This window comes from Dermacentor andersoni, chromosome 5 (genome assembly GCF_023375885.2).
Source record: "Dermacentor andersoni chromosome 5, qqDerAnde1_hic_scaffold, whole genome shotgun sequence".
NCBI lineage: Eukaryota > Metazoa > Arthropoda > Arachnida > Ixodida > Ixodidae > Dermacentor > Dermacentor andersoni.
In genome coordinates, this window is record NC_092818.1 from 6,236,320 (window position 1) to 6,249,784 (window position 13,465).

Below are 13,465 nucleotides of genomic sequence, written 5' to 3' on the forward strand. Positions count from 1 at the left end.
GCTATGACGTACAGTGCTCACGGAATGAAACACGACAGCGAGTGTTTGGTAGAACCCTGCATATGTGCAGAGAACTCGAGAGTACCATGTCATGTCGCTAGGAATCTGGTCACCAAAGGTTACTCGGATTCCGCTCTAAGTGTACTCACCGAAATTACGTCGAAGTGACCCGAACTACGGCCGGTGGAAACGAAAGTATGGGTATTAGTTAGCCCTAAATTGACGCGTTTCATTCCGTGAGCACTGTACATCACCGAACAGCCAACAGAGAAGTGGGTCGTATTTTGCAATTCTAAGGCAGCTCTTCACAGTATAAAATCTGCGTTACATCACAGAACTTACGAACACATGATATCTGATATCAGGGAAGCGCACCACCAAGCTCTGGAAAGAGGACACCACATTATATTTCAATGGATTCCTGCTCACTGTGGCATCGTCGGCAACAACCTAGCTTACAAAGCTGCCCGGTGTGCCCACTAAGACACTAAGACACCAAGACGCGTCCAACACCTTTAGCGAGGTCGGACGCTGTCAGAGAACTTCACCTAGTTGCACGCAAGAAGTCACAAGATCTCTGGATTTCAAGTGCGTTCAATTGCAGATTACGCAAACTGGACCCCACGCTACGGCTACAACTACCATCTAGCCTTTCCCGCGACGAAACAACCTTGCTGCGCCGCTCGTGGGTGGAAGTGGCGTTCACGAACGCACACTGCTACCGTATGGGAATGGCCGAGAGCCAGATGTGTGACTCCTGTGGGTGCGGGGAAACCATCGAGCACCTATTGTGTACCTGCCCGCGCTACGATGTCCGACGCCTCTCTCTTTGGGCAAGTTTACACCCACTGGTCTCGAGAGTGTTCACCGAGTCAAAGATACTCGGACCGTGGCCACACCCGTCACTGGCTCAAAAAGTGATTCGTGTACTAGCGCAGTACATGGAGTGCACCGGTTTAAGAGACTGTTTATAGTGTCCTTGTGTATGGTGTCCCTCCTACACGTAATTATTGCTTACTCTCTCCCTTTCTTTCTTTTTCTACTCCCCTTTCCCTCACCCCCAGTGTAGGGTAGCAAACCGGATGCTGTTCTGGTTGACCTCCCGGCCTTTCCAATCCTTGTTCTCTCTCTCTCCCTCTTACGTACGGCAGGACCGTATCCCACGTCTTGTGCTCGACGTCGACGTACATTGCTAGCATGTCGGCGAGGGTCTTGTTCAGGGGCTCCGTGAGACCATCCGTCTGCGGATGGAAGGCAGTTGTCCTCCTGTAACTTGTCTGGCTGTACTGCAGAATAGCTTGGGTAAGCTCTGCTGTAAAAGCCGTTCCTCTGTCAGTGATGAGGACTTCTGGAGCACCATGACGCAGCAGGATGTTCTCGACGAAACATTTCACCACTTCGGCTGCGCTGCCAAGAGCTTTGGAGCTTTAGTTTCAGCGAAGCGGGTGAGATAGTCTGCCGCCACGACGATCCACTTATTTCCGGAAGTTGATGTCGGAAACGGTCCCAAGAAGTACATCCCGATCTGCTGAAAAGGTCGGTAAGGAGGCTTGATCGGCTGTAGTAATCCCACTGGCGTTGTCGGTGGTGTGTTGCTTCGCTGGCAGTCTCGGCATGTCTTGACGTACCGAGCGACATCGGCGGGTAGGTGCGGCCAGTAATACCATTCTTGTATCCTCCATAGCGTTCGGGAGAAACCGAGGTGCCCAGTGGTTGGATTGTCATGTAGGGCGTGCAGTACGTCTGGGCGCAGCGCCGACGGAACAACAAGAAGGTAGTTGGAGCGGACTGGTGAGAAGTTCTTCACGAGCAGGTTGTTTCGAAGCGTGAACGAAGACAATTCACGCTAAATGCCCTAGGAACAACGTCGATGTGCCCTTACAAATACTCGTCTAGGATTTTTAGCTCCGGGTCTCCTCGTTGCTGTTCGGCATGGTCTTCCGCGCTTATTATTCCAAGGAAGGCGCCGTCATCCTCGTCATCTTGCGGCGGCAGGTCAATTGGGGCGCGTGATAGGCAATCGGCATCTGAGTGTTTTCGTCCGTACTTGTAGGTTACAGTGATGTCGTATTCTTGTAGTCTGAAGCTCCACCGTGCCAGCCGTCCTGAAGGGTCCTTTAACTTAGCTATCCAACACAACGCGTGATGGTCGCTGACCACTTTAAGTGGCCTCCCATATAGGTAAGGGCGGAATTTTGCTGTAGCCCAAATGATGGCGAGGCATTCCTTCCGCTTTTGACAGCGACCGGCTAGCATAAGATATCACCCGTTCAAGTCCGTTATTCTTCTGTACTAGGACGGCACCGATGCCTAGGCTACTGGCGTCAGTGTAGATTTCGCTATCAGCCTTCTCGTCAAAGTGTGCAAGTACCGGCGGCGACTGCATGCGTCGTTTGAGTTCTTGCAATGTATCGGCCTGCGGCGTTTCCCACTTGAACTCGACATCACATTTGGCTAGATGCGTTAGCGGCTCCGCCGTGCGTCAAAAGTCCATGACAAATCGCCTGTAGTAGGCACACATGCCAAGGAATCTACGCACTGCCTTCTTGTCGGTGGGCTGCGGGAACTTTGCGTTGGCAGCTGTCTTCTGCGGGTGGAGGCGGACTCCAGATTTGCTGTTGACGTGGCCTAGAAACAGCAGCTCGCCGTAAGCGAAGCGGCACTTTTCCGGCTTCAGAGTAAGCCCTGATGACCTGATGGCCTCTAGTACTGTTTTAAGCCGCCTAAGGTGATCGTCGAAATTTCCGGCGAAGACAGCGACGTCATCCATGTAAACGATACAGGTCTGCCACTTCAATCCTGCTGAAACCGTGTCCATCACGCGCTGGAACGTTGCAGGCGCCGAGCACAGTCCAAATTGCATAACCTTGAACTCGTAGAGGCCGTCTAGGGTGATAAAGGCGGTCTTTTCGCGATCCCTTTCGTCGACTTCTCTTTGCCAATAGCCAGACTTGAGGTCCGTCGACGAGAAGTATTTAGCGTCACAAAGCCGGTCCAATGCGTCGTCTATCCGCGCGAGGGGGGCATACGTCCTTCTTTGTGATCTTGTTCAGACGACGATAACCGACGCAGAAACGTAGGGTTCCGTCCTTTTTCTTGACCAAGACAACAGGGGATGCCTACGGGCTTTTCCATGACTGAATGATGTCGTCGCGCAGCATTTCGTCGACTTTGTGCCTCATAGCTTCACGTTCTCGCGTAGAAACTCGATAAGGGGTCTGGCGCAGTGGTCGAGCACACTCCTCGGTTATTATGCGATGCTTTACGACTGGTGTTTGTCGAATCCTTGATGACGTCGAAAAAGCACTCTTTGTATCGCCGAAGTAGACTTCTGAGCTGTTGTTGCTTAATCGTGGGTAGACTTGGATTTATGTCGAAGTCTGGTTCGGAAACTACTGTCATCGGGGTGGATGCAGCAGAGTCCGAGAGGACAAACGCATTACTGGTTTCCAGAATTTCCTCGACGTATGCGATCGTCGTGCCCTTATTGACGTGCTTGAACTCCTGGCTGAAGTTTGTCAGCAATACCTTCGTGTTTCCTCCGTGCAGTCAAGCGATCCCTCTTGCGGCGCAAATCTTGCGGTCGAGCTGTAGACGTTGGTCGCCTTCGATCACGCCTTCTACGTCAGCGGGTGTTTCGGTGCCGACCGAAATAACAATGCTGGAGCGAGGCGGGATGCTCACTTCATCTCCAAGCACCCTCAAGGCGTGGTGACTATGAGAGCTCTCCGGCGGCATCGTTTTATCTTCCAACAGCGTTATTCATTTCGACTTCAGGTCGATGATTGCACCGTGTTGGTTCAGAAAGTCCATATCGAGAATGACGTCTCGTGAACACTGTTAGAGGATAACGAAGGTGGCGGGGTAAGTCCGGTCATGAATGGTAATTCTTGCCTTGCAGATTCCAGTGGGCGTGATGAGGTCTCCTCCAGCGGTCAGAATCTGAGGGGCTTCCCATGCGGTCTTAACTTTCTTCAACTGGGCGGTGATGGGTCCTCTCATAACGGAGTAATCGGCTCCTGCGTCTACTAATGCGGTGACTGCGTGGCCGTCGAGAAGCACGTCATGGTCGGTGGTTCTTTATTTTGCGTTACAGTTAAGTCTTGGCGTCGGATCACGGCTGCGTCGCGTTGGCCTGTGGCTGATACGTGGTGCCGTCAGGTCGTCCTTCGTCGGCGTATTCTTTGCTTCCAGACTTCGTCTGGATGGCGGCCTCTCGTTGACATGTCGTCTAGACAGCATTTTCGGCGTATTCTTCGGCGGCGAAGGATCTTCGTCAGTTCGACGAACAGCAACCGCACCTCCATCGGTTGCTGCTTTTAGTTTTCCAGATACGGACTCGCAGAGCGGCCCCGTGCTGGGCCAGTGTATGGACCGATCTGCGGCGACAGATAGCGGCTTGGTGACGGCGACCGTCGAGGGCTCCACTGAGTAGCGGCGAGGTAGTCGGCGATGTCACGAGGGCGTTCACCTTCCCGAGGGCGCAGTGCGTTGACGGCGAAGCCTCGCAATCCCAGGTCGCGGTATGGGCATCGGCGGTACACATGGGTGGCTTCACCGCAGTGGTAGCAGAGCGGGCTGTGGTCAGGAGCGCGCCAAACGTCTGTCTTCCTCGGGTAGCTGCGCTGGGCGACGGGTGGGCGTGCTGGCGGCGACGGTGGTGGTCGACGGAATTGCGGCGTTACAGGGCCCTGGCGCGGTCGTGGAGGGGGACCTTGACGGCTGGCGACGGCGACGTAGGTCATCGCTTCTGAAGGAAACAAAACAGTCAAAAAACACAAAGAACAAGACGAGAGGTTCACACCACGACTGGACTATCAACTGAGCTTTATTAGAATCGGTGTAGTCCCAGCAAGGTGAAGGATGTCCGCCTACTGATGCGTGGTGGAGGTGGAAGAACTTTTCGCCGGAATGGTAAGAAGCCCACCGAAGACCATGGGCCAGTTTCTTCGTGAGGCGACGAGCATTGAGAAAACACTGGAGTTGCTGAACCGGCAATTCGACCACCGCACCAAGCCAACAAGCTACGCCGGAGTTCCATCAATGGCCACCGACGACCTGCACGACTATCAGGGCAGTCGTACGAGAGGAGCTTCAAAGAATCTTCCCTTCATCGCAACCTCAATTGCCGAAATTGTCAAAGAAGAAGTCCAGCGATGGCTCGGAGTCCCCGAGGTGCAACCACAATCATCGCAGCCCCAGCCAGAAGCGATGCAGAAGGGTTGAAATCTGGGCCAGTTGGTACATACTTGAAGGAAAAAACGAGTAAAAATACAGAAAGGACAAGAGGAGAGGTTCACACCACAACGACTGGACTTTATTAGAATTGCTTAGCTTTATTAGAATTGGCGTAGTCCCTGCAAGGCCAGGAGAGCATGCGCAACCGCATCATGGCTAATCACAGAGCATGAAAATACAAGAATCGCTTCTATCGTGGCCGACTTAGAAATGCAAATCTTTTTTCATATAAGCGCACCGAGGTTGTAGTAACGCAGTAGTCACCTAATAAATTTATGTAGTACGCTTCCAGAATTTCTCGCTCTTCTTTGCCCTTGCCCCTACCAAGAATCGTCACATTGCTGAACAAAGGGTAACAACCACATTCATTGCAATGGCGAGGCAAGTTTGCACCTTTATCTGACCCCAGAGAGGAGTGGTGCTCACGCAGGCGGTCATTAATACATCGACTGGTTAGGCCTAGGCAAAATCTTTCGCGCGTTAGAGGGAACTTTATAGACAACCCCTGCAGCACATGACGTAAAACGGTTTTCATGCTGCGTTGTGCAAACGTGGTTCCTTGCCCTGTCTCGAGAAATGCTCGAGCACAGACCCGAAAGCTCACAAGGGGCAGCAAACACGACACTTACTCCCTGATTGGCGGCAACTTTCTAGATCTTCTGGCTCACTTTATGCACCTACGGCATAACTTCATGTTTCCTACGTTCAGTAGCCCCACCATCTACCAGCCTCTGAAGCAGCGATTCAGGCACCGCTTTCAAAAGAGGCGGAGGGAACCCTGCGGCTTCTAAACGTTGGAATTGTGCGTCAAAGCTACTTTTAATAGCGTGGTGACAGCTTCTTTCGAGTGCATTGTGGAAACAATTCATTGCATCCCTCTTTTTACAGTCTGTTTGTCCAGCAATGTGACAATTCTTGGTAGGGGCAAGGCAAAAGAAGAGCGAGAAATTCTGGAAGCGTACTACATCAGTTTATTAGGTGACTACTGCGTTACTACAACCTCGGTGCGCTTACTTGAAAAAGAATTTGCATTTCTAGGTCGGTCACGATAGAAGCGATTCTTGTATTTTCAGCTCTGATGCGGTTGCGCATCATCGGTTGGCATGCGGTTGGCATGCCAGTTGGCATGCCGGTTGGATGCGGTTGGCATCATCAGCCCTGATGTGGTTGCGCATGCTCTCCTGGCCTTGCTGGGACTACACCGATTCTAATAAAGCTCAGTTGATAGTCCAGTCGTTGTGGTTTGAACCTCTCCTCTTGTCCTTTGTGTTTTTTTTACTCATTTTTTCCTTCAAATATGTACCAACTGGCCCAGATTTCAACCCTTCTGCATCGCTTCGGGCTCGGGCTGCGATGATTGTGGTTGCACCTCGGGAACTCCGAGCCATCGCTGGACTTCTTTGAAAATTTCGGCGATTGGGTTGCGATGAAGGGAAGATTCTTTGAAGCTTCTCTCGTACGACTGCCCTGATGGGCTCGCGCAGGTCGTCGGTGGCCATTGATTGAACTCCGGCGTAGCTTGTTGGCTTGGTGCGGCGGTCGAACTGCCGGTTCCGCAATCGCAGTGTCTTCTCAATGCTCGTCGCATCATGAAGACACTGGTGGACGGTCTTCGGTGGGCTTCTTACCATTCCGGCGAAAAGTTCCTCCTTTACACCACGCGTCAGTAGGCGGGCATTCTTCACCTCGGATATTTCCGGGTCGGCGTGGCGCAACAGACGGCTCATTTCCTCAGTGAAGGTAGCGATCGTCTCATTCGGCAGCTGCGCTCTGATCTCCACTAGAGCTTGGGCTCGTTCTTTTCGCACGACACTTGTAATTCTTTGCAGGAAGCCGCTTCGGAACAGGTCCCATGTCGTCAAGGTGGAACCACGTTCTGGCGGCGTCCTCCAATGCAAAATAGACATGTCGCAGCTTGTCGTCGCTTTCCCAGCTGTTAAACGTAGCAACCCTCTCATACGTTTCCAGCCAGCTTGCCGGGTCCTCAAATGTAGAACCGCGGAACGTCGGTGGTGCCCTGGGCTGCTGGAGAATTATTGGGGCCGTTGCGGCTGCCATTCGCGATGTCTTGGCCACAATCTTCTTTGTCGTCTCAGGTAGAAGTCCGTGCTCTGGGGGCAGTCCTTGCAGTCGGCGGCTAGCACGCTGGCCTTCGGGCTTCGGGCTTGCATCGCGGCTTTGCGGGGGCGTTCGGTACATGAACGCACCAGCACCTCCACCAGATCGTCACGTGGAGGTGACGTCGAAGAACACAGTAGCAATACTGTGAACGACAAAACTAACTTTTATTGGGCGAACCTGTGTCCACAAAACACGCTACACTTATAGCACAACGATAGCAGCGAACACGGTCGGTGATCGTCGAAAATCTGATCAGCGGGTCAAGCGCGTCGGCTTTATTACAGCAGCCGTCGAATGTTCCAGACTAATCGTTGGGACCCGCGTGCCTTCGATAAAGTTCTACACCATTCGCGTCACGCGATGAAATCAGATAACTCAAGGTTCGGCGACAAGAGACAGCCGGATAGAAGCATCGATAATTTTCCAGAAACTTCGGATACATGCAGGCGCGTCCCGCCCTGTGCGATAACATTTGTTAGGCGGTGAAACATGGTCGCCCGATAAAGATCAGTAGACGTGTCAATATACTCATACAACGCCGTCACTTCAGCGCTCAATTCTTCGAGGACACACGATGTTTCTTCAAGTGCAAGAAATATATATATATATATATATATATATATATATATGCAAGAGTAAGTAACAGTACGAGCAGCCAGAGACGAAAAATGCCAGGCACTAAGCGACGGTCCTCTAGCTCGCGCGGGATCTTTGACTTCGTCGTCTTCTTCGCCGTTGTGCTGGGCACGCAATGCTGAATTTTCGCTGGCTCAAAACACCAGGTGGCATTATTCCCCCTCCCAGTGAAGCATCGATTCGATGCTCAAACACAAGACGTACACGGAAGTACGCACATTAGGTGAGACAAAAAAAGGGGGGAAACGCGCCAGTACACTTAGGGCATGCGCACGAGGCAAAAAAAAAAAAGGGTTTTGTCGTCAGGAACAAAAAAGAAAAAAAAAACGCTTCGCATTTCTTTGGAGGACGACGCGACGACACCAAAAAAGAAAAGGTTGTTCCACCAGTGGACTTCACATCACCGTGAAAAATACGGCTTGAGGCGGACGACATGTACAGTCTCTGCGCGTGGTAAACGGCGCTTGGGCGATGGTAGGTCTCCGTCTGGAACCACTTCATAGTTCACGTCGCTTACACGCCTTAGTACTGTGCATGCTCCGAAGTACTTGCTCAGGAGTTTCTCGCTGAGGCCTCGCCGTCTAATGGGGGTCCAAACCCAAACTTGGTCACCAGGCTCATAGGAAACTTGTCGATGGTGAAGATTGTACCTTATGGCATGTGTACACTGCTGCTGTCTTATGTGGACACGAGCCAGTTGACGTGCTTCCTCGGCACGCTGAATGTACTCCTCGACGTCAGGAGCAAACTGGTCGAGCTGATCAATGTCTGCATATGGAATCATGGCGTCTAGCATAGTTTGAACATCTTGACCATAAACGAAGCGAAACGGTGTAAATCGCGTAGTTTCCTGTGTGGCAGTGTTGTACGCAAACGTTAGGTATGGCAGGATGGGTAATGGGAGGTGCTGGGTAATGTAATCTATGCACCACACCCCTCTGAGCAGCAGGAGCTCCAGCCCCGTACCGGTGGTTACGCCTGTACACCACGCCAGCAGAAGGATCCGTGGACAAGCCCCTGAGTTTGGACTCCTCCCAGAGAAAATGGCAGCTCCGACCACGCCAACAGGTATGGAAAGCCCAACGCTGATTCATTGTACGCTACTGACTCCGCGAACGCCAAATCCTTTCCACGGCGCCATACATGAGGATGTTGAAGATTGGCTAGTCCACTATGAACGTGTTGCCGCGTTCAACAAGTGGGATGACGCAGAGAAACTGAAAAACGTATATTTCAGCCTTAGCGATGGTGCACGTGTTTGGTACGCGAACCATGCAGATGCCCTAAATTCATGGGCAGAATTCAAACGCTGGATTCTTGAGACGTATGCGAGCCCTGATCGCCGGGAGCGAGCTGAGCGTGATCTCCAGTCCCGTATACAAATGCGGAACGAAGCTGTCGCAATTTATGTCGGCTACATGACGCGTCTCTTTCGATGAGCCAACCCCAGCATGTCCGAAGAAAAGAAGGTGCGGTACCTGATGCGCGGAGTGAAAGAGCAGCTGTTCGGAGGTCTCGTGCGCAGCCCTCCCAAGACTATGTCAGAATTTCTTTCCGAGGCCGTCACCATGGAACAGACGCTTCGGCAGCGGGCCCCATCATACAAACGCCAAGTGAACGCTGCCTCACCTACGGACTTCGTCGGAGCTCTCGGGGGCCACGTCGATTTCTTTCGAGAGCTCATTCGTTCTGTAATCCGCGAAGAACACCAGAAGCTGTCGGTATCCTCACAGCCGACTCTCAGCTCCTTGTCCAGCGTTCTCCGTGACGAAGTCCAGCAAGCGCTAAGAGAACCACCCTTCCACACAGAAGCTCGACCGCTAAGAACTGACTGCTCCCGTGTGCCGTATTCGCAAGCTTTGAGGCAACCTGCCCCACCTCCCTCCCCGCTTCGCACCGCGTGCCCGGCCATGCTGCAGCCCGTCCAAGCGGCCTCGCATTACCAGGACCACCGACAGGCCCAAAGGAAATCAGATGTGTGGCGGGCACCTGATCGCTGTCCCCTTTGCTTTCACTGTGGTGAAGCTGGGCACGTCTACCGACAGTGCTCCTATCGTGAGCTTAGACTACGCGGATTTTCAGCAAACTCGCCACGAACTAGGTTCGACCAGCGTCCTCCTGAAATTGAACAATACGTTTTGCAGCAGTGCGGATCCCCATCAACTCGACACCAGTCACGCTCCCCTGCGCCGCGGTGGTTTGCTCCGACTCACCGTACGTATTCGAGCGTGGTGCGGGGTCGGTCGCCCAGCCAGCACCGGGAAAACTAACCACAGCGGCCTTCGGAGGGGAGGCCGCTCAGTCTGGACGTGCTCAAGGACCCCTACTAACGCGTACGCGGACCGACGATACATCGACGACGACAGTACCTGTTGATTACAGAAAAAGAATTTCCTTGGACATTCCTGTACTGCTCGACGGTCGTGAATTGACTGCTTTAGTGGGCACTGGAGCGGATTATTCTATAATCAGCGAAAAACTGGCCACCCTCCTGAAGAAAGTGAAGACGCCTTGGAATCAAACGCCAGTTCGTACAGCTGGCGGGCACATCATCACCCCACTCGGCATGTGCACGGCAAGAATACAGATTCGCGGCTCTACGTTTGCTGCTAGCTTGAGCATTCTCCCTCAGTGTTCTCGAGACCTAATCATCGGCATGGACTTTCTCAGGGAGCACGGAGCTATCATCGACATTCTACAACGCCTCGTCACTTTCTCGACAAAGAGCGCCGCCGCGACGACCAACACCAACCACCCTCGAGCACCTCTTCGAGTCATCGACGACGCTGTCACGTTACGACCACGTGCAAGTGTCGTGGTTTAGGTGGCATGTGACAGACTCTTACACGGTGAAGCGGTCTCAGAAAGCAATCGCTCTCTCCTGCTTTCTCGAGGTGTTTGCGTAGCAAGAAGCCTTATTGATCTCCATGATGGCCACTGTGAGGTTGTTGTCATGAACTTCAGCTACGAACACCCAGCACCTCCACCAGTTTGTCACGCGCTAACGTAACAGTAAGTAACAGTACGAGCAGCCAGAGACGAGAAATGCCAGGCACTAAGCGACGGTTCTCTTGCTGGCGCGTGATCTTTGGCTTCGTCGTCTTCGCCGTTTTGCTGGGCACGCAATGCTGAATGTTCGCTGGCTCAAAACAACAGGTGGCAATATATGCTCTATCAGGTGTTCACGCTGCCACGGACCAGCCAGGATCTTTTTGGTGTGGAGCGCAAACTAAACCACTGCAGCACTGTTTTTCCTCGACTCATCCATCTCATCCATCATCTGTAAATAAGCCCGCCTCGCCCATAACACTTTTGTGGTGGAGGTTCTGGGCACCCAAGCAAGCAGCACGGTTCTCTAACCACCTGATCTACTCCGAAGCCGCCGCCTTGCTGGCCTGCCCCCATTGCCGCTTGTGGTCGAGATGTCTTGTGGTGAAGACGGAACCCGGAATGTCGCAGTTCCTGTAGCTGCAGCCCTTGCCCTGGTTACAGCGGTGCCTTCGGTACCTGCCTAAGCTGCGGCTGGTACCTGGCAGCGTATATATTTGATACAGCCTCGCACATTCGGAGGGAAATCTGGCGAGGACGTGGAGCGGTGGCCCACACGCTACAAACGGATGAGCAACTATTACCATTGGGATGCGGTAACTCAGCTGTCGAACGCCATGCTTTTCTTAACCTTGACAGCGCTTGTGTGGTTTGACGACCATGAGGACACCCTCAGGACGTTGGTTCGGTTCGCGTGCGAAATAACGGAGTGTTTTGGGGACTCAGCTGTGAAAAGAAAACATGCAGGCTGAACAAACGCTGCTGCAACGAGCCCTAGTACCGGGCGAGACGTGTACAACGGATATTGAGGCTATATTGAAGACCTGCAAGACCGTCAACCCTCGCATGCCAGAGGAAGATAAGCCACGTCGGCCACCTCTTAAAAGGAATTGCCGAGAATGTATATCATTTGCTCATCGGCAACGAGAACCTTGGTGCAGTAGTTGACGTCATACGGCATTGTCATACATTCGAGTCCCTGAAGATGCAGCGTACCACGCCTTAATTTGGTCGGTTACCGAATGTGACTACCGTTGCAAGTGTTGACGGCTACACGTCCTGTGATCTCGCGTACACAATATGCGATATTGTACGTGAAGAGCTCACCCGACACGCGCACTCGACACATTATGATGCTGCGCCAATCCCAGGCCCCTCTCACCCTGTTTCTATCGCTGCAACTGGCGTCAGAGACTACAACTGCCGTTCTCGCTCGCCGCCGAGGCCGCAGCGCAATCACTACCCAGAGTCGAGGTACGAACACCGCTTCAGCTATCGTTGTCAGCCGGCCGTTACACACCAGGTGCCGTGTGAAGATGCGTTTGTTTCCCAGCGCCGCGACAATGCTTTTCGGGAGCACAATGCATATCGCCAACCTCCGGTGTGTAATTATTGCGGTGCTACCGGGCCCATAGCTCGGTTTTGTCGTCAGCGAAGGGAAACATCACGATACGATCCGCCATCAATGTTTCCTCATGCCGGCAATAATCACAACTATCCCCTTGTCCGTCTATTGCAGGAGCACCTCACGACAAGCGAGTCGGTGCAATAGTTCTACCACTTTTGACCGTAGTCTGACGCCGTCGTCTAAAGCACACGTTAGCAGATTACCGCACCATCCGTTATCTAAACATGTTCGACTGCCAGATCATACGTTTGAGAACATTAAAGAAACAGTAATGCAATCAGGTTTCAAATCGCACCATGATCGATAAGTACGAGAATCCTTTCTCCTTCATAAATTTAACACTGTGTCGTCTGGTATCAACGAGAGCGTAGGAAAAATGTCGTGCCTTTCTGTCATATCTTGATGTGTATGTTCTTGTACAGAATTTATAAGCCATGCCAACTCAATTAGTTACTAGTCTTGCCATGCGGCGATTGATATGATTCTGTAACTTCATGTACAATCATCGTAATACCATAGTGATATTTCATACATATGATTTATCGTGCTTAAGTTATACTTACTGCTGCACTTTTTGTGTTATTATTTGCAAGTGCCCACCTGCATGTACTGCTGATTGTGCCCACGTGCGCATGCCCATAAAAGCGTATGAGCACCTGTATCTGTGTCTATTCTGACGAAGTTAAACGTTAAAACATTAAAAATGCAATTTTCCTAAGTGTGCTCGTTCGTTCCTTCAACTATATATATATATATATATATGTTTGTGTGTGTGTGTGTGTGTGTGCATATCATAAGAAGCCAACGAACAGTGACACCAAGGACACGATAGAGGAATATTAACTTGTGCTTAATAAATGAAATAAAGAAACGACAAATTAATGGAAATTAAAGAGGATGAAAAAACAACTTGCCGCAGGTGAGAACCCAACCCACAACCTACGCATTTAGCCTGCGATGCGCTACCAATTGAGCTACAACGGCGCCGTTTCCCCATCCACTTTCTTGGCTACT

At 52.0% G+C, this 13,465-nt stretch overlaps 1 protein-coding gene across 1 annotated transcript in view; it reads right to left on the reverse strand.

The window, feature by feature from the left end:
• Positions 1-13,465, reverse strand: part of LOC126529915 (uncharacterized) — a 934,270-nt gene that overhangs the window by 692,449 nt on the left and 228,356 nt on the right. The gene's annotated exons all lie outside the window — the stretch shown is intronic.